This window comes from Canis aureus, chromosome 11, assembly GCF_053574225.1.
Source record: "Canis aureus isolate CA01 chromosome 11, VMU_Caureus_v.1.0, whole genome shotgun sequence".
NCBI lineage: Eukaryota > Metazoa > Chordata > Mammalia > Carnivora > Canidae > Canis > Canis aureus.
This window is the reverse complement of record NC_135621.1, coordinates 65,332,787-65,359,111: the sequence shown is the minus strand read 5'-3', so window position 1 is coordinate 65,359,111 and position 26,325 is coordinate 65,332,787. Positions and strand designations below refer to the sequence as shown.

General features: G+C 39.8%; 1 long non-coding RNA gene across 2 annotated transcripts in view; it reads right to left on the bottom strand.

Annotated features, from left to right (window-relative positions):
* The window catches only part of LOC144324249 (uncharacterized), a 113,817-nt gene that overhangs the window by 34,225 nt on the left and 53,267 nt on the right, over positions 1-26,325 (bottom strand). For both annotated transcript variants that reach the window (XR_013389775.1, XR_013389776.1), the window contains exons 4-5: positions 11,590-11,661; positions 6,412-6,496 (exon numbers count right to left, since the gene is read on the bottom strand). This is a non-coding gene — a long non-coding RNA (uncharacterized LOC144324249). The remainder of the gene's footprint in view (positions 1-6,411; positions 6,497-11,589; positions 11,662-26,325) is intronic.

The following is a 26,325-nucleotide window of genomic DNA, read 5'->3' as shown; positions in this document are numbered from 1 at the left end:
CCATGTGCCCTTCATGGTGCCCTCTTACATGGCTATGGTATAAACCGAAACCAGGAAACTGACCTTGGTACATCACTACTGATGTACCAATCACAGGTGGTCGGTTACTCAGTTTCTGCCATTTTTGCGACCTGTATTCATTTGTGTGGGGAGGGGGGAAGGTGTAGTTTTATACAATATAATCTCATGTATATTGATTGCACCACTGCATCAAATTCGGCAAAAAAAAAAAAAAAAAATTCAGCAAAATAATTTCCTGGTGTTATTACTTTCTTTTAATCTCCCCCACCTCATCCCCTCTGTGTGTCATCTAGTTACCATTAACCTCTTTTCAATCTCTATAGTTCTATTATTTAAAAGACATAATATAAATAGAATCTTACTGCATTTAGCCTCTTGAGATTGAATTTTTTTCACTCAGCATAATGCTCTTGACGTCCATTTGGGCTGTTTTCCTCTACCAATAGTTTATTCCTTTCTATTGCTGAGTAATATTCCATTGCATATCATACAGTTTGTTCAACCATTCACCCACAAAAAGAGCATTTGGGCTGTTTTCAGTCCTTTGCTAGTCAGAATAAAGCTTCAGTGAACACCCACGTACAGGTTTGATGTGAACATGAGTTTTCTTTTTTTTGAGATACACATCCAAGAGTGTGATTGCTGAATTTATGTTTACTTTTGTAAGAAAATGCCAAACTGTTTTCCAGAGTGGCTGTACCATTTTAAATCTCCACCTGCAATATATGATAGATCTAGTTTTTCTATATCCTGACCGGTGGTATAATCACTTGTGGCTCAGTTGGTTGAGTGTCCGACTCTTGATCTCAGCTCAGGTCTTGATCTCAGGATTGTGAGTTCAAGCCCTGCATTGGGCGCTGCACTGGGCATGGAGACTACTTTAAAAAAAAAGAAAAAAAAAGAAAAAAGACACCTGGGTGGCTCAGTCAGTTAAGTATCTACCTTTAGCTCAGGTCATGATCTCAGGGTCCTGGGATTGGGCCCCACTCAACAGGGAGGTCTTGCTTCTTCCTCTTCTTCCCCTCCCTTTACTCATGCTCTCTCTTAAATAAATAAATGAAATCCTTAAAAAATGTATATATATATATACACACATATATACACACACATATATATACACACACACATATATATATATACACACATACTTAGAAAAAATCTGGAAGTATATATTAAAAATAATAGTTCTTTCTAGATAATGATTTAAACATTCTCCTTTTCCACAATGAGTATTTCTTATAATTTTTTTTCAAAAGTTTCTTTTAATAGTTTTCTTTCAAGTTTTTGTTTAAAATGTGAAAGCCAATTATCACTCATCTTTTGTGTTTTCTGTTGTTGTTTTTTTAAAGATTTTATTTATTTGTTTTAGAGAGAGAGAGCACATGGGGAGGGGCAGAGGAAGAAGGAGAGAGAATCTCAAGCAGACTCCCTGCCAAGAGCCTGACAGGGAGCTCGATCTCTGGACCCAGAGATCATGACCTAAGCCAAAACCAAGAGTCAGACACTCAAGTGACTGGGCCATCAAGGCATCCCATGGTTTTTTAAATATTTATTTATTTATTTGAGAGAAAAGACAGAGACAGAGAGAGTGAGAGAGAGTGAGAGCAAGCTTGAACTCGAACTTGAACCCCAGCATGGGACTCGATCTCATGACCCTGAGATCATGACCTGAGCTAAAACCAAGAGGCAGATGTTCAACCTACTGTGCCAACCAAGCATTCCTGTTTTCCTGTTTTGGTTTTTTGTTTTTTAACTATGCTAAATATGGGGCTCAAACTCAGGACCCCAAGATTAAGAGTCACATGCTCTACTGACTAACCAGACACCCCCCAGCTACCACTTATTGAGCTGTAATATGTGGTAGGTGCTTTATAGATATTATCTAATTGAATTTTGAAATGACCTTATGAGATAGGTGCTGTTATTCTTTACAAAACAAGAAGTTGAAATCCAGAAATGTTAAAAAAAAAAAAAAAAAAAACTTTTAAAATGTCATGGCCAGGGAGGTGGGTGGGGGATGGGCTAGATAAGTGATGGGTATTAAGGAAGGCACTTATTATGATGAGCACTGGGTGTTGTATGCAAGTCATGAATCATTGAATTCTACTCCAGAAACTAATACTCCACCGTATGTTAACTGACTAGAATTTAAATTAAAAGAATTTTTAAATGCCATGGCCAGAAAGTGGTACCAAAATGTAAACTCCATGAGACTGAGGATGTTGTCTGTTTTGTCCACTATTATATCCCTAGGATCTAGAACTCACTAAATATTTTTAAATGAATAATAGGCAGAGCCAGGCTTTGTACCCAAATATGTCTTACTCCAAATCCTCTATCCAAACTCTTGCTCTAAACCAACATTCCAAAGAAGACCTTCTGCAGTTTATGACCTTGATAAATGTGTTCCTTCACTCTTAATTTATTTCATTTAGAATAGGAATAAATGATTTTAAAAAATGAAAAATGTATGCAGAGTATGAGAATGCTCTAGGAAATATGAAGTCACATGATAGGTAAATGTGTTGCCCTGGTCAATAAATAAATTAGTTTATAGATAAGCTCAACAAACTTCATAACATTTATATTTTATTTAACATGGTGTTTGTAGCCATTGCTAGGAAAATTTGGATATTTGACCCTAGGATGAGTTCAATTCTGAATTTATTATACTATTATTTCTATGGAAAAACTCAGCTTATCTCATAGAATTCTGACTTCTAGTGGCTTCTCTAGAAGTATAGCACCATTGGAAGATGAGTATTTTTGATAGTGCTATTCAAAATCATAATTAATTCCTTAATAGTTACATAGCCTTTTAAATTGGCATGAAATATTATTGTAGGAAGAAACCTGATATTCAAACTAGAATTTTGTGATAGATGTAGCAATGTCAACCTGAATTAAAATAAAGCTTCAACTTATGACAAACATTTCTAGTTCCTGATTAAATTTTACTAATAGAAACATAATATCGTAATTACTAGACCTCAGCCAAAAGACCAAGAAGCATGAGTTAGGCACAGTTATTAAATTTATGAAAGGCCCACTTCCTTTCTTTTTTTTTTTTTTTTAAGATTTTAGTTATTTATTCATGAGAGACACTCAGAGAGAGGCCGAGACACAGGCAGAAGGAGAAGCAGGCTCCCTGCAGGGAGCCTGATGCAGGACTTGATCCCAGGACCCCAGGATCATGACCTGAGCCAAAGGCAGACGCTCAACCACTGAGCCCCCCAGGTACCCCTGGCCCAGTTTCTCATAAAGCAATGTTAGATCCCAAACTTCCCATCGTTGCTATTACCCCACTCCGTGTTGCTGACTAGGGTAAGGCATGAAGAGAGGGATTGAAGATGATCTTACTACAGACATGCCCTCTATCATCATTTTGACTTAATGTTTTTTGGGAGTTCAGGCCAGTGTAAAGAGAGAGATGAAACAAACCTAAGAGATGAAACAAACCTAAAAGAGAGCAATAGTGGAAGAAACAAAACCATCACTATTTGAAAACAACTGATTATGTATCTAACAAAATGCACAAGGAATCTGTCAAAATTTTTAGATCTAATAGAATAATAAATGGCCAGACAAAACATAAAATATAGAAAAGCCATTTAGATTCTTGAATAACAATAATTACAAACTAGAAAAGACTAATTTTAAAAAGGATCCAATTTATAACAGTAATAAAATATAGATAAAGAGAAATAGAGTTAATAAGAAGGGTTTATTAAAATAATAAAACATCGGGCAGTAACATCTAGAAAGAAAAAATACTGTAAAGATGTGATTCTTAATGTTACTTTCGAATCTAGTGCAATCTCAAAATAAAAATGGACTTCTCCTTAGCATTTAAATTTAAAGAATGTTATAATATTCAGTTAGAAAAGTGGTGGGGATAACAAAAATATTCTAAAAACGAGAAAGGAAATGAGCAAACAAAAGAGAAATATAAGTCAGTGAAACAGAAGAGAAGTCTCAGAAATAAACCCAGTTGTATATAAGGATTAAGAAATGACCAAGTGCAATATAAAACAATAGAGATGATTTTTAAATACATATTTTTGGAAATCATTCATTAGAAATTTGAATTAAATTATTTTAGATCAAATATTTTGGAATCCCCCCCCCAAAAAATATATACCAGAAGTCTTAAGTAACTAAGTAGGGTACTTTAGGTACTTATTTTTTTTAACTATGTACCTTTAAATTCATAATTAAGTAAATAAACAAGAGTGAACGTTGATCAGATCTCAAGAGATACGATAATTTTCCTTGACTTTGAGGCAATAAAAGAAACTACAGGGGGAAGGATCATGCTTTCCTACATAATGTTAAAAAGATCTATTCAACTTAAAAATAGGAAAACGAGATAGAAATTAGAGAAATCCGTTAATTTTTTGATTACTGGAACTTGCATGGCCTGTTGTATCCTCTGCACTTCGCACAGTGCCGGGCACATAGTAAATGCTCAATAGATATTTGTGAACGAATGTTGCAATAATTAACTAAGCAGACTTTGATTAATTATATAAGACAAGGAAGTGACCCTAGAGTCCAATTAGCCAGCTGCAACTAGGAATGGTGAGCGCAAATTAATTTCTTTGGCCCAGATGCATAAGAACCATGAACAGGAGGCCGCCTAATCAGCTGTGGAATGGACAAGAGGTGGGAACAACAGGTGGGCTGTGGTGTGCTATCAGGCCAAATCATGTCACACTAGAAGCATTAGCTGTTGGAGGGTGATAGCGGCCAACACGCCACACGGGTCTGGGGCAATCAGCAAATGAATGGCTTGACTCAATCAAGAAATCTTGTTCAACTTGGGAGGCCGAGGGACCAGGGTGCTGAATGACAGGACTTATAAACAGCAGACTGAGCTGTTAAACAAAGGGTGTGATTGTGTTTGGAGAGAAGAAAGAGAGGACCACATACTTCTTGTCAGTCTTTTTCTAGGATGATTATTCAATGGAGTGAAACATCCTTAAGCACTTAGGCTTGATGGTTGCTGCCTTTTCCATCTGAGACAGTTGGGGGAATTTTAACATCAGTATATGATTGTTCCCAATGTACAGTAAAAGAAATATTCGTTCAAAACCATTCAGCAGTAGGGGAGCCTGTGCAGCAAGGTGTTCTGCTTTATTTCCAGTCTATTTTGTGCTAATGGCTCACAGCATTCAGGTTATTTTTGCTGGATCAGTAAATGAATCATTGCATCATTTGGATAAGGCTAAAAACTGATCAGCGTGGTTTTGTCAAGATCTTGCTTTCTCTTTGGTCATTGGAAACATGGAGAACCAGTCTAATGTTTGCTAATGTGATGAATCTATGTGTTCCCATCTTTTTAGCCCTGTTTTCCCAGGGTGCTGAAAATAAACACATTGACAGAAATTAGGAGCACACAACCGTCCATCTTCACGGCATGTCTGGATCCAGTGTTTCTCTGCTCTGATGATACCCCCATAGGCCTATCCAGAACAATTGCTCATCTGTCACCCAGACTGGAGGATAGTCAGCTCTTCAAAAGGAGTTGAAATTTTTTTGCAATTATTACTTGACCAGCAGATAGGTAACTTGATGGAATGGATCCAATAAGTTGGCAAGCCATTCATTTCCTAGCTATCCATATAGCAACTTCCTCAGTACAATGAGGAAAGGAGAGCAGATTTTTCAAAAACTATTTGTGAAATAGCTGGTAATGACAGGACCAGTGTTTGGCACATGTAAAATAGATATTTCTACATAGTGGTAGGATGAGAGAAACTGTTATGTCAAATATTTTTAACTTCCATGATAAAATTGGAATAATATCAAAAGTGATTATAATCTGAGGCAGTAGAATTCAATTTTCCTTGCATTATGGAGATTTCTCTGAGCAGACCCAGGTTAAACGATTGCTCTGAGGTTTGATGACACACTGATTCCTAGTGCCAACAATGACTTCAGCCTGATGGCAACCTTTACAAATTGCTTCCTGTAAATTCTTTGTGAGAATAACAAGCAATTTATTTTGCTTGAGAGTGACTTTTAGCGAAGGGCCTCCACCCAACAATCTGGATTTAATAAAACAAAATACACTTTGGTATTACAAACATCTTTTTTTTGAGATATAAGTTCCCCACATAAGTTTTTGTAAGAGGAAAGCATTTTCATTTTATAGTCCATGAAAGCCAGATGGATCCTTATGCATAGCCAGCCAACTATTATTTAGTTTATCTGGTCGGTTGGGGGGGAAGAGTGGCAGGGGACAGAAGGCCACTGAAGAATTACATGGGTGTGTGTTCGTGTAAGATATTCAAGTTAATGTTTACAAAAGTCTCTAAAGTCACAACGAGAACAATGCTTGGTCATTCCACCATTTGTTCATTTGCTTATTTAGCACATGGTACTTACTGAGCAAAAGGAGCTCTTGTAGGCTCTGCAGGGTACCATAGTTGAACAAAATAGACAATACTCTTGCTCTCATGAAACTTATATTCTAGTGAGGAAAGAGAAAATAAGCCAAAAATTACCCAAAGAAAACGAGTTTTTAAAGAGAACTCCATGTTTTTAATGGACAAGGTACAGGAATTATTTATTTACAGAAGAGTAGGTATTAGGAGAACGTGTCTTTGTGACTGGTAGTAGATAAAATCATATTAGTAAATATTTAAGCTAGGATTGCTCAGACACTGTGTATATAGTTTATGACCTTGTTCCTGAACTCATAGAGTTTACAATGCCAACCTGCAAGATGTTCCTGCACATCATGTAGACAAAGAAGAAAGGAAGAACCATCAGATTTTTTGGTATGCCATCTGAATCAGAACTACCTTGCCTTCACAGTCACAGTCAGTATGAAGTAGGTTTAGAATTCTTGGGCCTTTTGGGACTTAAATAAAAATAGGAATATTTTGACACTCTGTGTCTTCTCCTATTTGGTAAAAAACAAAACAAAACAAAACACCCACAACGGTATCATTGGCACAACAGAGAAACTCTGTGTGTGTGTGTGTGGGGGGGTCATGCATGTGTGTGAGAAAGAATGTCCAATCCACTTTGCTCATTTTACTGAACTATGATTAAAGGCTTCAAAAAAAAAGTTTTTATTTAAATGGCAGATAGTGAACACACAGTGTTGCATTATTTTCGGTGTACACCATAGTGATTCAACAATTCAATACATCACCCACGATAAAGGTTTGACTGGGTTTTTTTGTTTGTTTTTTTAACAAACATAAAAAGAAGGACCTTGGCCCTTATGAAGTAAAGACCTTAAGAACTCTTTAGAACACCACCTCTGGAATCTCTGCTCTGTCTTCTATTCCCACTAACTCTTTCTTCAACTTTCCTCTTTTCAATGTTCTCTGCCAGCTGCAATCATAAATCAAAGTCTACGATCATCTCCAGATACATCAGCCTCAGATCTCGTGAAATCAAAATCACTTCATGCTTCTGCTATCCTCCAGTCCATCAGAACTACAACACTCACCTCCTCAATCTGGTTACTGAAGAAGTAATGTTCTTAAGGACCTTTCTCATGTCCCTGACCATCGTTGCTTATGGTTCAAAATTGTGCCTCTGAGCTTTTCATCTCTAAGAACATGCATTCACCTAGCAAACATGTGGCTCACATGGGACAACTGGGGCCTACAAAGAAATTGAAGGTTCATGGTCCCACTTTTATAAAGCTTATGGTTGAGGAGAGGGCCAGCTACACAGATAGCTCTAAAACAAGGCGGAAACGGGTAAGCACCATAAAAGAGAGACAAATGAAGTGCCATGTTTGCTTAGGAAGCTTCTGGTGAGGAGCCTCAGGATAGCAGCCTGTAGCAAGACTTTAAAGGACAGGTAGGATTGCACCAGAACGGGGATGAGCAAGCAGATGTGAGTTTATCTTTTTATTTTATACTTTGTTCTCTTCTGAGTACACTATGCAGTCCTTCTCATTTTTATTTATATTCTTCAAATGAGCCTTTCCTAATAAAAAAATCTTTTTAAATCTCATAAACCTCTTTTTAATTTTCTTCCATTAATATTACTTTAAATCTTTAATAAGCTCGCTTTTAATTGGGTATTTAATCAACTTTACAGTGAAAGTTAAATAGGAATATCTAAGTAACAATAGCAATATAAACTTTCTTCAAAAAAATCTCAAATTTTGTGTTCTCATAAACCCTAAGACTTTTCCCATCCTACTGCTTGCATAAAAAATAATTGTGCATAATTTTTAGGAACCAGTATTTATCATTCTGAATTGTACATTTTTTTCTCATCTGCTATTGTTTTCTACGGTCCTTAACCCATTTTTTATGTTTCTCATATTTATCATTTCTACCAGCAATATAATGTTTTATTATATCAATGTATCACATTTGATTTGCTGTGTTCTTATTTCCCTATAGATGTGGGGGAAGGTGGGGAAGGAGGCTTTTTCTCATTTTTAGATGTACTAGTGAGTATTTCCACACACCCTGTATGCCTTTTCTTTCCTCTCAATTATCTCCTCAGTATAGGATACATTTTCTAAAGTTAAACAGGGTAATATATAATGTATGGCTAAGGGTGTGAGTGCTGGCAGTCTGGCTATGCTTGAATCTTGGCTCTACCACTTACTGTCTGAGAACTTGAGCAAATTACTTAACCTCTCTGAGACATAGTGTCCTCATCTAAAAAATAGGAGTAATAGTAGTACTCATGTCACATGATTAATGTGAGAATTTTACGAGTTAAATATACATATAAACCCTTAGGACTATGCTTCACACATCATAAATATTCAATAATGGTAGGATTTTTTTCTAAGATTTTTTTTTTTAGATTTTATTTATTTATTCATGAGAGACAGACAGAGAGAGAGAGGCAGAGACACAGGCAGAGGGAGAAGCAGGCTCTATGCAGGGAGCCTGACATGGGACTCGATCCCAGATCTCCAGGATCAGGCCCTGGGCTGAAGGCGGCGCTAAACTGCTGAGCCTCCCAGGCTGCCCTAAAGATTTTATTTTTACGTCATCTCTATACCCAATGTGAAGCTTGAACCCACAACCCTGAGATCAAGAGTCACATGCTCTACTGACTGTGCCAGCCAGGTACCCCTTGATAATGGTAGGTAGTTATTAATTATATACATTTCCCGGCATACTGTTCATCGCATTCTAAAATTCAGTAAATGCCAATTTCCTTGTTTTCATCCATCCAAATTACTACAATTTGGACAAAGTACTTGATCATTTCTATTAATCATGGAATTACAAGCTCAGGGTTGGGAAGAATTTTAAAGATTTAGTCTCTGGCTCATGTCAGATATGTTCAAGATGCTTTCCAGAAAAAGAACATTAGCTTACAGAAGCATCAGAGGCCTCCAAACTTTCATCTTTGTGTATTGTTATTTTTATTTTATTGGTATAAAAATTCTACCTATGTTTATCACATTTGTATTTTTCCATTGTAAAAGATGGAGCCCTTGGGTTCAAGTAAAACACTTCAGACTTTTACAAGAAGGAAAGGTAGGGGGACAGCTGGGTGCTTGTTTCCTCCTTCTGTCTCTGGCATCTGCTCTTCTCTGTTCATTAGTTTCATTTTTCAACCTGGCTTCCCCCTGCCCAGTAAGAAACCTGGCCCCTGGGAGCAACCAGGCTTCCTTTGACAGTGACCACATGTCTTTATCAACTCCACATGCCCAGGAAAGGAGTCTTATTGGCCTGGCTTGGGTCAGTTATTCACTTCAAAACCCATCAACTGTGGCTAGGGAGTTGGCCACTGTAACCAGTGATCCCTGTCAGAGTCATTTATCTGAAGTGGAAGGAAAAGCATTAACCTAAAGGCAGGATGCTAAACAGAAGGGTTCTGGCCAACTTACCAAATGATAAGTTCTATTAACTCAAGTGATGAGAGGGGCTTGGTATGTTTCATATCTGGTTACTGTTCTTGTGTAAACCTCTTATGTGAAATGTCCATATCTTTGACCATTTGTCATCAAAATATATTTTTCCCTTATACATTTATGTCATAATGAAGCACCTGGGTGGCTCAATCAGATAAGCTCCAACTCTTGATTTTGGCTCAGTCATGACCTCAGGGTTGTGAGATTGAGCCCCATGTTGGGTTCCATGCTGGGCGTGGAGCCTGCTTAAGATTCTCTCTCCCTCAGCCCCTCCTCCTCAAAACAACAAACAAACAAACAAACAAACAAATTTATGTCAGTTCCCTAAAGATTTTGGGAATGCAACTGTGCAACTACTAAAAAAATTTAGAATAGCATCAGGATTATTGAAGAACTACCATGTTTAAGGAGTTGCTCTTGGTGTTATGAAAAGTTTAGAGAGCTGCATTACTGCAGAGAATTTAGTTTCTAATGGGGTTGAATATATAAATAAAAAATGAAATAAGAAAGGCTGTACACTAGTTGCTCCTCAACTATGGAGACTATGTTCTTAAGAACTCTAAGGCAGAAGGCCTGTGGTTCAAGAACTTAAATCCCTATGGTAGAAATCATTTTGGGGGAAATGCTACTTGGAATAAACCTCTGAATGCCATTTAGTTCTCTTGTACCAAAATAAATAGGACTTTTATACACCTTACCTTCATAATCATGACTACTACATGGATATTCAACCCTTTATCATTTCATACTCAGTGGCAAGATATCTTTCAGGACCTTCTTTCCTATAGTTTCATTAAGATATTTGTAAATCATTCTGTAGGACTGTTAAAAAATACCCCTAGTGAGGGGTTGGTCCTCCTCTGAATGTTTGAGGTCTTATTTTATGACTTGGTGGTTTCTTCAGACACACTAGTATCTTTTCTATATTCCTTGCACACCAAGGGCTTCCTAACAAGTATCTATGGCTTTGCTTAAGGGCTTCTTCTGGCTGCAGAAGCAGATTTGGTCAGGGACAGGCTAGAAGTGCTGGAGATGCAACACCTTCAGGAGCAAAAGGAATCAATAGAAAAATTCACCGTTCTCACCTCTTGGGTGGGATGCCTCGAGGTGGGGCTTTACAGTGTGCCAGAGGTCTCTAGAGGGACTGGGTCCTAGCTGACTACAGCAGTTATGTGTTTATTAACTTTGCATTGACCTCCTAGGATGGCATCTAAACAAGCAGCTTGCCTTAAAATCCGTGTTTCAGGTTCTGCTTTTGGGGGGGAACTAAACTCGGGAGGAAGTTTGACTCCCAGCTTCTAGTCTCTGCCTCCTAAATATCTAGGTCCTCTCTATTTTCAACTTCCATTTCTCTCTTTCCCTAGTTACCCAGGGAAGGAGGGAGCTGCAATTTACCTATCCCAGGACTGAAATTCTACAGTTGCTGATAAAATATACATCTGTGTATATTAAATAAGAATTATGTCTAAGAGAATGTCACGGTTAGGGAGTTTAAAATGGTGGGTCAAAAAGGAAGTAGAAATATAACCTGAGCAATCACAGAAGGCTTCACAGAGAGGTCTAGTCCTATCACCCATTTTACAGATGGGGAAACTGAGATCCATATGGTGAAATGACTGACTCAGAGTCCTACAGCTTATAATTGGTGACCAACCCCTACTCCTCACCCCTCAGTCCCTTCTGTGCTCCACCCCATGCTGCCCACTCACCATTTGTTCAGAGGCAGTCTTGCCTCCTCCTTTGTCTTTTGTTGGCCTTGAAGTTTGCCATGGGGACAAAGCCTGGAAAAGGATGAGAACAAATAGCACATTCTCCTAAGCACTCTCCACAGTGCACAATATCAGCTGTCCCGGGAGGGTTTTGATATGGGTTGAAAATATTGTTTTGTCTTAAATCTTGGAAAAAATTCTAGTTGCATGGAATTTTTTTCTCCAGAATTAATCATGGGTAACATACTCTTTATCCTTGTTCTTTGATGAAGCAGAAAACAAAATAGCCATTGTAGGCACCCTTTGTTTACACCCAGGGACTAATGACGTTGTACACCCCTCCCACCGAGCAGCCCTCGGGTACTGGTCTCTCTGAAGAGTGCTGAACGCCCAGGCTGCTGACTAAGCCTGTCCCAACCCCAACTTTTGCCAAGGAGACAATTCCTCTGACTGTTTGTTCTTGAGCTTGGTCATATCAAATATTCTCAACAAGTTCTTCCAATTTCTGTTTTTAAAATAAAAATCAAAAGACCAGCACATTCCTTTTATGTTTGTGCAAATGAAGCAGAGGCAAGAAGCTGGTGAAACTCTAGCAAAAGCCTTTTGATATGTAACTTGAGCGATTGCCTACTGAAGTCCTAAAGTACAAATTAAACTATATTTATTATATATTATAAATATATTTGTTTCTGATTTCAAGATTGTATTTTGGGTCCTGCTATACGCTGTGGAATCAATATTCTAAGAATGAGTCTGTCTTTGTTAACCTCCAGTAATAGTGACTCAGGCATAATTGGGGATTCACTAAAATATAACTTTCTCTTCCCACACCATGCTTTGTTTCAAAGGGGGGGGCATCATTCGTGCACTTAGTGTTCACTCTAGACAGTGCTATTCATCATGAAGTCATTTCAGGCAACCCAGCATCAGATGGAGGGATGCATTGATACTATACCACGCACATTACACTGTTTGGCTTTCATTTTCCACCTTGTTTCATGTTTGACTTGGATCTAATCAGGCATGTCTCATTACAGAAAACATTCTTTTTCCTCAAAGATTTTTAAGACCCGGACTGTGTGCTGCTGCAAGGCATAATTGTAGGAGCTTCACAAAAGGTCCTCAGCCTGCCTCAGAATGTGGCTTGGATGTAGTATATATGTCCCCAACTAGAAAATAGATGCAACTTCTATTCCATTCCTCCTTCCCTAAAATTGCCCCTCACCATCCCTACCAGGGTCTCTGCTTCTCTTACAAGGGACTCACTGTAGAAAAAAAATGAGAGCCTCTAGAAAATGAGGAGTACTTAAGGAAAAAGAAGAAATTCTAGGAAGCAGGAACAGCTTGGGGGAGCTGTTTCCAGGAGCAAACATCCAGCCAGGGATGGGCCTTGTTTTTGGTAAGCACCTCCTTTGAAAACAAACATAACAAATATGTAAAAAGAAAGGGGGAAAACCTTCTAGAAAAAACACTGGGCTCATCTGTCATTTTCATCTTAATATGGTTTGGTTCAACCAGATTGCAATTCTTACAGACCAGCTGCACCAGGAAGATGGAATTTTGTTTGCTGGGGAAAGAAAAGTAGATAATTCTAGAGCATGGTGACCTTCTGGAAGAGGGACAGGTGTGCACTTGTGTGTGTGTGTGTGTGTGTGTGGGCACAGGACACCCTAAAAGAGGTATGAAAAGGAAATAAAAAAACACCCAAAGCAAACATCACTAATTCAACACGTGCCCTAAGAAAGGTGTTAATTCTCTGCCCTATGTTCCTTCTCCTTCATCTCTTTCTCCTCCTTATGCTCTCCTTTCTCCTCCCATTTGAGTTTTTGGGTCTGTAGCCCTTGTTCCCAGAAATTTAAACCAATATTATTAGTATAAGAATTTAGCAGCATTATTCATTAAGTTGGCTTTTCTTTTTTTTATATGCTATAAACCTGTCACAGTAACTTATAATATTACTAATGGCCAATAATTAATAAATATAATTCTCCTCTGTCTCCTCCTCCTCATCAGCTAAGCTTCTTTGGGTATCTTGTGTCAAGTTCCAAATTTTTGTACGCTGCAGTCCCCAGGCCGGACAACGAAAGAATTCAAGGAGAGGGGGAAACAGCCTGGGTGCAAGGGCGCTGGCTTTGGACATGCAGATCGGGTCCCGTACCTCAGGGTCAGGCCAAGAGGGTGAGTGGAGTCTGAGACCTAGTCTGTGCTCTGCTATCCAGGCTGACTATCTCGGCTGATAGCAGCATCTGCAGGGCAGATGGGGCATCTTTTCTCATTCGCACAGAGGTTGTGGGCTGGCCATGGCCCTGTGCCTAAGACGGGCCTAACACTGATCACCAGAGCCAGTGACAGCATGCCCAGGAGACGCTACACCTTTTTTGGAGGAGTTCCAAAACCAACATTCAGGAGTGTCGAGGCCAAGTTGAAGAATAAGCATCTTGGGGAATGGTGGGGAGGAGATGCACAATCCAGCATTCAGGTTCAGCAGGATGCCTCCAGCTAAGCGGCTCCTTTCTTGCCTCCCTCTGGCAGCTTTCGTTACATTGCCTTCACCTCTGGTGTCTTCAAGGTATTCTGGTTTGTACCATTGGTATCTCCCCTAAAAATTTTCAGAAATTCAGTTTGGTTGTAGGCTGAGTCCTACCGGAATTGAAGGAGCTCCTAGAATTTCCTCTTTATCTCCATCTCCCTCATTACTTCTCTTTAATGCCTACAGTCAAGCCTGGTCCTTTAACAAGTAATCAGATTTGCCAGATTCTTGATTTGACCTGAGAACAGTTTTAAGCAAAGCTTGTTAAAAAGTGAGTTACAGTGTAGCTTGTTCGTCTGGAGCCTATGGAGGACGTTACAGCTGCCACAGCAGGACAAGCCGGCTTTGTTCATCCTGAACCACGGCAGTGTCTCATGCTCTTCCTTGCTCTCTGTTTAGCACTTCATCTTTATCTAATCTTTAACAAAGCGTAGTCTGTGCAGGCAGTGTGTGGTAAGCATAGTGAATCAGCCCATCCTTCTGGAATGTGGCAGTAGTGAACAGGGCCTAAATATTTATTTCAAATATAATCTATCCTGTAGCCCTCCACATCCAAGGATTTTCCAGTTTAAAATATCTATAGCCCTATAATTCATATGGCTTTTGCTGTAAGAGGCCATGCAAATGGACTCAAGCATCACAGTCCCTGCCAAGGGAAGAAACCATACAGCTGGCCCTTCTAGGGATAGCATAGAGACGGAAGGGGACTCTGCTTTGAGCGAGACTGCCGCCTAAGACGGTGCATATTGCTGGGCGTTCCACTGTGGTCTGGATGGCTATGAATGGAGGACAGAATGGAGTAGGTTGTCTATAGTAACAAATAGTTCCAAAGCCTCAGTGGCTCAGTATGCCAAAAGTTGATTGTTTGCTCATGCTAGATGTCCAGCTTGGGGAGGCAGGGGGATCCAAGCTGAGCAATTCCATCTCAATACATGTTTTTTATAATTTCCTCAGCAGGGAGAAGAAAATACAGTGAATTGTGCACTGGTTCTTAAAGTCTCTGACTGCAAGGGACACATGTCATTTCTGTTTCTATTTCATTGGTTAAAGTGAATATGTCCACAGCTAATTATAAAAAAGGAAAGGAAGTACATTCCTACCCCATATCCTAAGGAAGAGAATGGGAATACTTGAAACAACCCTAATGATGACTGTGGGGGGTCCAACTGAAAGGACTCTAGCATAACCTTTGTATTTTAGGAGCTCTCAACCAGATCAGTAAGAACTATTTCCATATTTATATGTCCAGCAGCTGCTCTTACATCTCAAGTGTCTTATTTCCAGAGGTAGTTCTTATAGGCAATTATCCAGAGAGAAAAGCAGTAAGTCCGAATTCTTTCCAAGCAGATTCACTAGATTTTCATCTTTAAAATAAAGAATTCCAAAAAAAAAAAAAAAAGAAAAAAAAAACAAATAAAATAAAGAATTCCATAAAATACAGATACTCATTATTGAGAAATAGCTTAAGGGAGTGACTAATTCTCAGAAGCTTCAGAAATAAAACATGCCTGCAGTTCATGGACACGGACTGTCCAAAGAACCTACTCTTTCTAAGTACTGTCCTTTCTTTCCACCTTTGAGTCACAGAATGGAAACAGAAAGAATCTGGCGACCATTATGTTCAACATGAACTTCTTCCCAAGACAGAGCATATTGGATCAGAGTGGACTTTTGACCAAAGCTGGGCCAGGGTTTCCTCTTTAAGAATTTGGATGTCAAACTAACAGAAACTATGAGGAAATAGTGGTTTGACTACTTGGTCTCAGTTGTCTGTTGAGTTTCTCAGGTCCCTTGTTAGAATGGAGCCATGTGACTAAATTCCGGCCAGTGGAAGAGGGACAGATATGACAAGCCACATTTAGGGTTGGCTGTGGGAAATATCCCTCACCTCCCTCCACTTTCTGTTTCGCCAACGCAGTGACCTTGGAGGCCACAAGATCAGTCGGCAGAGCTATAAGATGGAGGGGTGCTGTCTGTTGCATAGAGCACTGGGACATAGGTAAGGGAAAAGAATTACGGATTCGGATTTATTTTTTGCTTCAACAAATCCTAGACTCTCCTGGCTAATGTAGAACCAACAGAGGAGTGGCTTTGTTCTGCCAAGAATTAAGAAAAGCTGATTTACGAAGAGGGAGACAAATGATGTACTTTGTATGTGGCAGAGTTGAGAAAAAGAGTCCCTGGTTCTAATTCCTGGTTCTAATCCCTTCTTAGGGGTAAATCACACTTCTGTCCTTGGCTTCGGTCATGCCCTGATATCATTATTATAGTAAATGTCCTGTTTTTTTATTAAGCTTGTACCAGAGTTTCTGCCTTTTGCAACCAAAACAAAGCTATAACCTTATAACCTTTATAACTTTTAATACCTCTCATATCTCAGTGCTTCAGCTCATGCTTTACTCGTTATAGCATGAAAACAACTAACAAGTTAATAGATGTGATGCTGACTTAGGTTTTTAATTCCTTCATGCCAGGAATGCCAAGAACTACAGCAAGATCTTGTCCAGATGTAATTCCATAGTACAGTCAGTGCTTATACCACCATTCTAGAATTACAGATCTTGGTTACTTCTCCAAAATTCAAATGAAGGTGTATAATCTTTTCAGTTTTATTGGTTACAAATGACTGCTGACAAGTTACTCAACTTCTGTAATTGTAGTAAAATTCTAGAGCGATCAAGTAAGGGTTGCTTGTTCAAGAACAGCTAAGGAATTGATTGGCTCTTCAGAACCTCTGCCAATTTCCTTTTTGCGGGAGGGCTAAATAGTGGATACCTTTTATAGAAGGAAAGCCATCATCCTATGAAGAAAAACTCTCTGCCATGAATAAGCTGAATGCAATCACAGAAACTGCAGACAAAAGAGCTTTTGATGACAGCTATTGCTGATGCCTGGTGCCTTCAAAGGCATTCCAGGAAAGGTGAAGGAATGATTATGACTAACAATAACTCATGCTTCTTCCAGGATGTTACTCATTGTGCCAATGGATCACTTGAGAAATATGTCAGCGAGTCAGTTCATACTCAATTTGACCAAAAGATCCGGGTGCCTAAGCTCTTCACATTGAACTGAGTAAACCCCAAATGGATACACTCTCTGGGACAAGTAAAGGCAGGAGAGCTTTGATAATAAAAAGCAGTTTGCAGTTTGCTCCTTTAGTAACCCCTTCCAGCATCCCCCCTCCTATGTCTGAGCAAAATTATCAAGGCTACTGAAGAAAATCTTGATCACACTCTCCAAAAAGATAAAGGACCCAGGGGAAGGAGAAAGGTGGAAATACCAGTAGAAAATCTAATAACTCACCAAACATTTAAAATAAAATGAACTTCTTAGTATTGCAACTTATATATGGGGATATATCAAAGGTCAGTTAAAATAATAATGGTTACAAACAAAAAGGATGTTGGGCCAGATGGTCTAAGGTCTTTTATTTGAAATTCCATGATGAAAGGACTTTGTGGATTTTTGTAGGTCAAGGACCAAATGTGGCCTCTGATTAAATTCATCCTATGATAATGGCATTGACATTCATTATTTTTTTTCTGTGTCATGCATTCAAAAGAGTTTATTAAAATATGCAGCTGAAAGAAGAATGGAACCCAATACCCATGGACTCACCATCCAGCCTTGTCTAAGAATAAAATAATATTAATGATACTTCATACGCTCCTGAGCCAACCACAGCTGCATCTTCCTCCACTTATCCCCCTCAATGGCTACCAAGAGGTTACTACTAGTTCACAATCTTATGTTAATTGTTCTCATCTTTCTTTATGGTTTTACTACCTATGACTCTATGCCCATACAACATATTGTTTAGTTTTGAAACTTTGATAGAAGCATTAAGATTAGACTTAAACTATTAATTGAAAACTCAGGGATGGGGATCCCTGGGTGGCGCAGCGGTTTGGCACCTGCCTTTGGCCCAGGGCGCAATCTTGGAGACCGGGGATCGAATCCCACATCGGGCTCCCGGTGCATGAAGCCTGCTTCTCCCTCTGCCTGTGTCTCTGTCTCTGTCTCTCTCTCTCTCTGTGACTATCATAAATAAATAAAAATTTTTAAAAAATTAAAAAAAAAAAAAGAAAACTCAGGGATGAATACAACTTTATCCCCTGGTGTCAGCTCCCCTGAGAGTTTACAGGAGCCCTTTCTGGGGAAGTCAGTGAGCAAGGTTGGAAGGTAGTCGTAGCAAACACAAGGCTCTGCACAGTCAGGGCATGTGGCAAGGCTGCCAGGTGAGCCTGATACTGCATCAGGCAGATATATGGTCAGAGGATATAGGATGCCCTCTATTTTCTACCTTACCTCCAGCCCTCAGATACAGAGTTAAGCAGAAAGTTTGATGAGATGAAATGAGTGTCCTTATAGGGCATGGAAAAGAGAGCAGGAACTTTATCAACAAATGATCATAACAAATATTAGAATCTAAGCAAGGCTCACTCAGGCATTGTCTTGAGGTTGGAGAAGAGGGTAAAATAACAGTGGAAACTTGGCTATGACAGCCACCAACATGTCGGTCTCCTGAGTCTCACATTTCTCTCTGGGACAGTTGCCTTCTGTACCTATTGATAGCTGTCCTGCAATCTGTCTTCACTCTTCTCATGGGGATTCCCTTTGCCTTCCTCCTGAATTGGATCACCTGTTTCTTTTTCTTAAAGATTTTTTAAAAATTTATTCATGAGAGACACACAGAGAGAGGCAGAGACACAGGCAGAGGGAGAAGCAGGCTCCCTGCAAATAGCCTGATGCAGGACTTGATCCCAGGACCCTGGGATCACAACCTGAGCCAAAGGCAGACACTTAACCATTGAGCCATCCAGGGGCCCCAAGATCACTGTTTCTAGTATCCTGGACTGAAATGCATAATATGTAGGGCCTAATTAAAAATGAAAATGCAGAGTCTCTTGTTAAAAAATAAGACTGAAAAAAAAAATTAAGACTGGGGCACCTGGGTGGCTCAGTGGTTGAGCATCTGCCTTTGGCTCAGGTCATGATCCCAGGGTTCTGGGATTGAGTCCTGCATCAGGTTCCCTATGGGGAGCCTGCTTCTCTCTCTGCCTATCTCTCTGTCTCTCTCTGTCTCTCATGAATGAATGAATGGATAGATAGATGATAGATAGATAGATAGATAGATAGATAGATGTTAAGAATTTCCAGATGGTGACAGCAGAGTATCCAAGTATGGGACTCTTCTATATGTGGGACCTGTGCAACAGCATAGGTTGATGCCAGCCTTACCTATATGCTATGTTTTCCTCTTTCTTAATTTACTCTCTTATTCTAGGAGGGCACATTCCCCAGTGGTCTTTTTTGAGAAAGAATGTATGCAACACAAGCTTTTTAAAATTTTTTAATGATTTTATTTATTTATTTGAGAGAGAGAGAGAGAGCATGAGTGATGGGGGAAGGGACAGAGGGAGAGGGAGAAGCAGATTTCCCACTGAGCAGGGAGCCTGATGCAGGACTCAATCCCAGGACCCCAGGATCATGACATGAGCTAGATGCTTAACTGACTGAGCCACCCAGGCACCCTGAAATAAGTTTTTGAGACTTGGATGTCTGAAAATGTCTTTGCTCTCTCATCATACTTGAATGTAAGCCACTTTATTATACAACATTGTATTCTGAATGCTGCTCCCTGGAGTTGTGTAATACAGTTGCTCTGCTTGTTGATGGGTTGGCTGGGTATAAAATTCTAGATTGGAAACAATTTTCCTTCAGAACTTTAAAGGTATTTCTCCCCTGTCTTATAGTGTCACTCTGGAGAGGTCTGAATTTATTTAGGTTCTTAATTCCCTTTATATTACCTGTTCATTCCTTTCTAGAAGTGTATATACATTCTCTTTGCCCCAGAGTTCTGAAATTTTGCGAGTGTGCCATTGTGAGGTTCTATTTTCATTCATTGTGCCTAGAACTCTCTAGGCCCTTTTGATCTGACAACTCAAGTTCTTCAGTTGGGAGAAATTTTCTTAAATTATTTCATTGGTAACTTTCTATGTTCCACTTAGCTGTTCTCTCTTTCTGGAGCTTTTATTATTTGGATGGTCAGCCTTCTAGAACAGAACTCTCTCTCTTTCTCTTTCTTACTCTTTCCTCTTTGTCTATACTCTGTTCTACTCTCTAAGAAAATCCTTACTCTTACCTTCTGGCCATTCTTTTCTTTTTTTTTTAATTTCATGATTATGTCTTTAACTTCTAAGAGCTCTTTTGTTCTCTAAATTTCTCTCTTAAAATGTCCTATTCTTGTTTCATATATGTGGTCCTCCCTTATCTGAGGATATAAGGATTTCTTGTTTGTTTTCTCCTCCCTCAGAGTTGCTGTTGCTCCACATTTTTTTTTATCTCTATCTTTTTTGTTGGGGATTGTACTCAGATATCTGATAATCCTTATTTTAATCAGCTCTTAATTAATAACGAGGGACTAAAAAACTGCTTAAAACACTGAGCAAAGTGACAGACTTATTGACTTTGAACTTCATTCTAAGGTGACCTAGGTGAGCTGTTTCAATATTCAATACTGAAGTCAATCTTTTTACATTTTCTTCTTGTTCTATTCAGATTCTCAGAACAGACTATTCGAGTTTCCTCCCTGGTAGATGAGAATCTGGCTGAGACACAAGAGAGAAAAGAGGTCTGGAGAGTCAGAATGTATGAGCTCATTTCCCCCGCCCCAGTAAGAAGCCCTGCTCTCAACTGTGCTTGGCATCCTTCAGTCTCAGAGCATATTACTCTCTACAGAGACAAAACCTCCAGATTTCCATCATCATGGGGGAAGGACAGTATCAGGTACCATAAAGATGAAAAAGGCAGTTAGGAATGCAATTGTTTCTCAAGTAACTTTTTCTCCCTTGAGGTCTACCTCTTACCTTGTCCTAGGCATACCTGATGCTGCCAATTCCTGAGCTCCTGAAGATTCTACAGTTTGAAGCCAACTTTCTTGGGGCTGTTGTTAAATCAATTACTACTTTCCCATGTACTTTCCAGCTTCCAGAATTTCATTGCCCTTACCATCTCTCCTATTTTCCCTGTACTTGTATGTTTATATCTTTGGTAAAGTATCTCTTCAATGTAGCTATATGGTCCTTCAGGAGGAAATGAAATTAGATGCATGCATTCAATTTACCATTTAAACTCAGAACCCCATCTTCCTTTTTTTTTTTTTTTTTCAGGTTTGTTTGTTTTTTTAAAGTAAGCTCCAAAGCCCAACATGGGGCTTGAACTCATGAACCTGAGATCAAGAGTCACATGCTTTACCAACTGAGCCAGCCAGGCACCCCATAATCCCACTTTCTTTGAACAGCCTTTTTAGAACTTACTGTACTTTGTTTTTATTATTCAAATGTATTGATGATGGAGTTGGTATACTGACATGGCAGTGACAGCTAACCTCCAAATCCCAGGCATGGCTTTGGCTGGTGGCTAAATGTGGGAAACGTTGATGGGATTACCTGACCAACACTCCTTCCTCTTCTCTGGCAGCTCCTTGGGAGCTGACATGTTCTTACATGATCTCACATGCAGATTAGAGTTGATTGGCTTAGGAAAATCCATTACCTAAGCTAGACCAATAACTCACTTCTCTGGGATTCTTGGATATCAGCCAGAGGAAACCATACTTTGTGGAAAACTCTAAAATGTAAATTTCTCCCCTCCTGCCACCCAAATTTTGTTGCTGGGTCAAGCTTACCTACACCATTCTTTCTTCTCTCTTAGAACTGGAGCTCGAAGAAGAGCCCAGAATAGTGGGGGGCCATTGGGAGTTCAGAGCTTTCATCTTCTATAATGCTGATGATTTAGGAGATAGTACACCTTCTCCCCCCACAAAGAAAGTGAGGTTTAAAAGCATTTTAGTATTAAAATGCAAATTTCACCAGTAACTAAAATTTTCCCTTCAGGAAACTCCTAGTGCAGTAAAAAAGATACTGACTTTGGACCCAAAGAGTTTTAAGATCGATATTCAAATGCAGTGACTTTGGGCAATTTATTTGATCTCTTTTCCCTCAGTTTCTTCATATGTGTAATGGGATTAAAAGCATAGAGATTTAAAAAGACATGGTTTAAAAGGTGGCTGGCCTGTAGTTAAGCTCTGTAAATGTACAGTCTTCCCCATTTTCCTCATCTGTCAGCATGGAGCAAGTAGAGCTTGTTCTATACAGCAAATATTCCCAAGTGTTAAAGGAGGACACATCAGCAAAAATGTGATCTACCTGAAGCCTGGGGACCTCTGGGAAGGCTATTTCTTACAGCTTTTTGAAAAGGAAAAAGTAACTGAGGGGCTCTTGGCTGGCTCATTTGGTAGACCATGGGACTCTTGATCTTGGGGTTGTAAATTCAAGCCCTATATGGTGCTACACTTAAAAATAAAATATTAAGGGGATCCCCGGGTGGCTCAGTGGTTTAGCGCCTGCCTTTGGCCCAGGGCGTGATCCTGGAGTCCTGGGATCGAGTCCCTCATTGGGCTCCCTGCATGAAACCTGCTTCTCCTTCTGCCTGTATTTCTGCTTCTCTCTCTGTGTGTGTCTCTTATGAATAAATAAATAAAATCTTAAATAAAAAATAAAATAAATAAAATAAAATATTAAAAACAAAAAGGAACTGAGAATCCCCCATATTTGTCAGGCATGGTGGAGGGAAGTTTAACTTAGACTTTTTTTTTTTTTTTACCTGCTTGTTTATTTCAACCATGAAGTTCCTGACCCAAATGCATTTGATATATAACACATACATGATACCACTATTATCTTGGTAACATTTTTTGAGTCTCTGATCCCTTTGACACTTTTCCCAGAAAAACATGTGTGTATTCGTACTCACACAACTACACTCTGCAGGTGTTTGTCCATCTCCTAAGCCAAGGACACCCTGTTAATAAATACTGACCTACAGAGCACTTTGATTGCATGGCACTCTTCCTCTGCACTCCACACCACGTGCTGCCAAGCAAGGAGACTGGCAAGCCCCACCGGACACCTGCGGTTGAAGTTGTGGTGGGGATGGAGCTGGGAGTGGGAATGGGTTGGCGTCAAGGAAGCACGCCTTCCGGCTGTTCCAATGTCCCCACAGAGCAAGTAGTAGTGGGGTGAGTCACACAGCAGTAGCGGGGGGGGGGGGGGGGGGGGGGGGGGGGGTGCCACCGGGTGTGGGTGGTGCCCTGGAGCATGGAGCCTCCCCCTGCCCAGTGTCCTGGCCAAAGGGAGAGACAGCCAGATGAAAAGTGGAGGGAACCTTACTTTCAGGAAAACTGCCAGAAGTTGGCAAGCTTACCACCCCATCTCAGGGACAAGATTTTTCACAAGAACCTGAATGATTTCCTCCCTCCTCTGTGAGAAGCATCTTGCCACATCTAGCTGAGGGGCATCTAGGACCAGGCAGGGACAGAAAAATAGCTGAGAACCCCCAGATTTGTCAGACATGGTGGAAGGAGTTTTAACATGGACTTTATCTCAACCACAAAGTCCTGATCCCAATGTATTTTAAATAGAACCCACACATAACACCAATATTAAGTCATCGTCTTTGAGTCATTGATTTCTTCAACACTTGCTCCATGGTGGGCAGGACCTACAGAGCCAGGGGACCTTGAGCGGTGGGTGGAACCAGCCTCACCAAGCACTGGAATTACCTTCAAAGACTGCCAGAGAGCAGCAGGGCTGGAAGGATTTGGAGGTCCAGGCCAGCAACTCTGAAGCCTTTGGTGGTATGTCTGAGGTCCAGACTCCAGCCAGAGTCAGGGCTGAGCTGGTTGGCCTCCTGGAGCTGGGAGTGAGGAGGGGCATGCTCCACTACCTATGGGGTGGGGGGATTGAGAAGCAGTGCTTGTCATCCCTCTGCATGACCCCGATCCCCAGATCTAAAAGGAGAATGCAGACCAGCTATTAATTCTAAAAGCAATTCAACGTACAAGGGCCTAAAACAGACACCTCAGGCTACCTGCACTAATAAATAGCAACTCACCCCTAAGTCCTTTGAGGGGTACAAAGTGGAATATTTTAAAACAAGATGAAAGATCAAAGTCATCCTTGGTTCTTAGAGTTACCTTCCTTCATTTTACCTTTGCATCCACAGAAATGGGTGTTTTTATCTCTCTTCTTGCAAATGAAGAAACTGGCTCTGAGGTTGGTCAAGGTCACATGGTTAATAAGTGACAGAATCAAGGTCTGAACTAGGTCTGAGCCCACACTGGTGCCTATAGCACTGCATTCCCACCTGTGAGGTGGGGCAGATGGATCTCCATCAGGCTGAGCAAAAAGAAGCCCCTCTCTCAATGGATAAAGCTGCCACTGCCGAGGGACCTGGGAAAACTGCTGCCTTCCCTTCTTTTCTGAACACAAGGGCATCTTTGCTATGAACTGCTTATGAAATGGCTTGTTGAACTTAAGATAGCAGCCTGTGAAACTCGACTTTTTTTTTTCTTTTTCTTTGAGTCTAAGTGGACCTAGGATATTCCTAAATGGCCCATGTTCAGAGTGACCCTAAGTGACCCAACCAGACATAACTGACACATGGCACACAGTCCCTTCCAATAAATGCATCCTTTCATATTGGCGTGGCCATTTAACCATCAATCGTCCAACCTCTCTACAGGTATTTGGTGAGTAGCTCTGCCTCTGTCCACACTTACCTACTTTCTTCCTCTGCCAGTTATTTTTTTCAAACATGGTTCAGATCCAGTTACTCCTTTGTTTAAAAATCTCCATGACCTCCCACCCATCTACACAGATAAAGACACGACTCATCACAAGAGGCTCCTTCCTATCCTTGCAGCTCTTAAATCTGGAGACAAAGTGAAATCCCAAAGTAGAGCCATGTGTTCTCCAGCTAGAGCTGCAAGCATAGTGATTCTTGACCTCAAATCATACATGAGAATCATCAGTGTATAAAGTGCAAATAATAAATAAAATCCTTCATTCAGCCCACACCAACCCTACAGAGTTTGGTACTCAGAGAAATGCGGGTTACTCAGAGGGGCTCAGGGTTTTCTTTCTTTTATAACCTACTCCTATCTCTTTTGAAAAACAGGCCGGGGAAGGTTTAGAAAACAGATAACTGGAAATAGAAAAAGTATGATCAAAGGAAAAGGGAAATCCAAATATTCTAGGTCTTTAGGTCTTTATGCTTCAGAATTGACCCTGGTAGGCAGAGCAAAAAAGGCAAACAATGTATATTATTTGAATTTTGTTGATAGAAAAAAGGAAACTTGCCATTTCTTGACAAAAGCAAAATATTTTGTTACTATTATCTTTCTCCATTGCTTATTTATAGAATTAGTGCATGTCTCTTGTAAAAAACTCAAGTAACGCAAAAACGTCTATACAATAAAAAGTATATGCCCCCTTACCCATTCCTCCAATCTCCTTCTCCAGAAGTTAAACTGTAAGCCCTGAGACTAGTCATTTATTTCTAGCCCTGAGACTAATCATTTGTTCTTTTGGTTTTGGGTTTTTTTTTTGTTTTTGTGTGGGTTTTTTATGTTCTGGTTTGTTTGGAGGTTTTTTGTTTTGTTTTGTTTGCCATTAGAACTACACAGCTTTCATAGAATGTGGATTTTGCTTGCTTGTTTAATATATATATATACATATATATCAAATTAACTATGTTCTTTTGTAACTTGCATTTTCACGTCACAGTGTACCAGGGCCATCCTCTCTACCTCTATCTCTGTCTCTATCTCTATCTCTAATTCTTTCATTTTAGTGACTATAATATTCCATTATATGGAGATAGTATAATTTATTTAACTATTCCCTTATTTAAATTATTTCTTATTTTATGGTCTTATAATGAGTATCCTTGTATGTACACTTCTGTACAGATATGAATATTTCCATAGGAACTAGTTCTAGAAGTGGAACTGAGGAATCATATGGCTCATACATTTAAAATTTTGATGATTTGTCTTCAAAAGGACTGCATCAATTTACAGTCTCACCAACAGGGTTAGAAAGCGCCCATTTCCCCATTCACTTGCCAACACTAGATTTTATTGACCTTTTTTCATTTTCTGGCACAAACTGCTAAATGGAATTTTTCTTGGCAAGGTCAGTGTATTTTAAACTAGAAAGGAGACCAATGAGATGGTCTCATTTCTCTCGTTCTGGGGTGGTGGTTTTCAGGCTGTGCTCTGTAGAGCCCCAGGAATTCTCAGGGCCTGGCAGTGGGGAATGCAAACTTCCACCCTCTTAACCAGGCAACTGAGGTTTTTA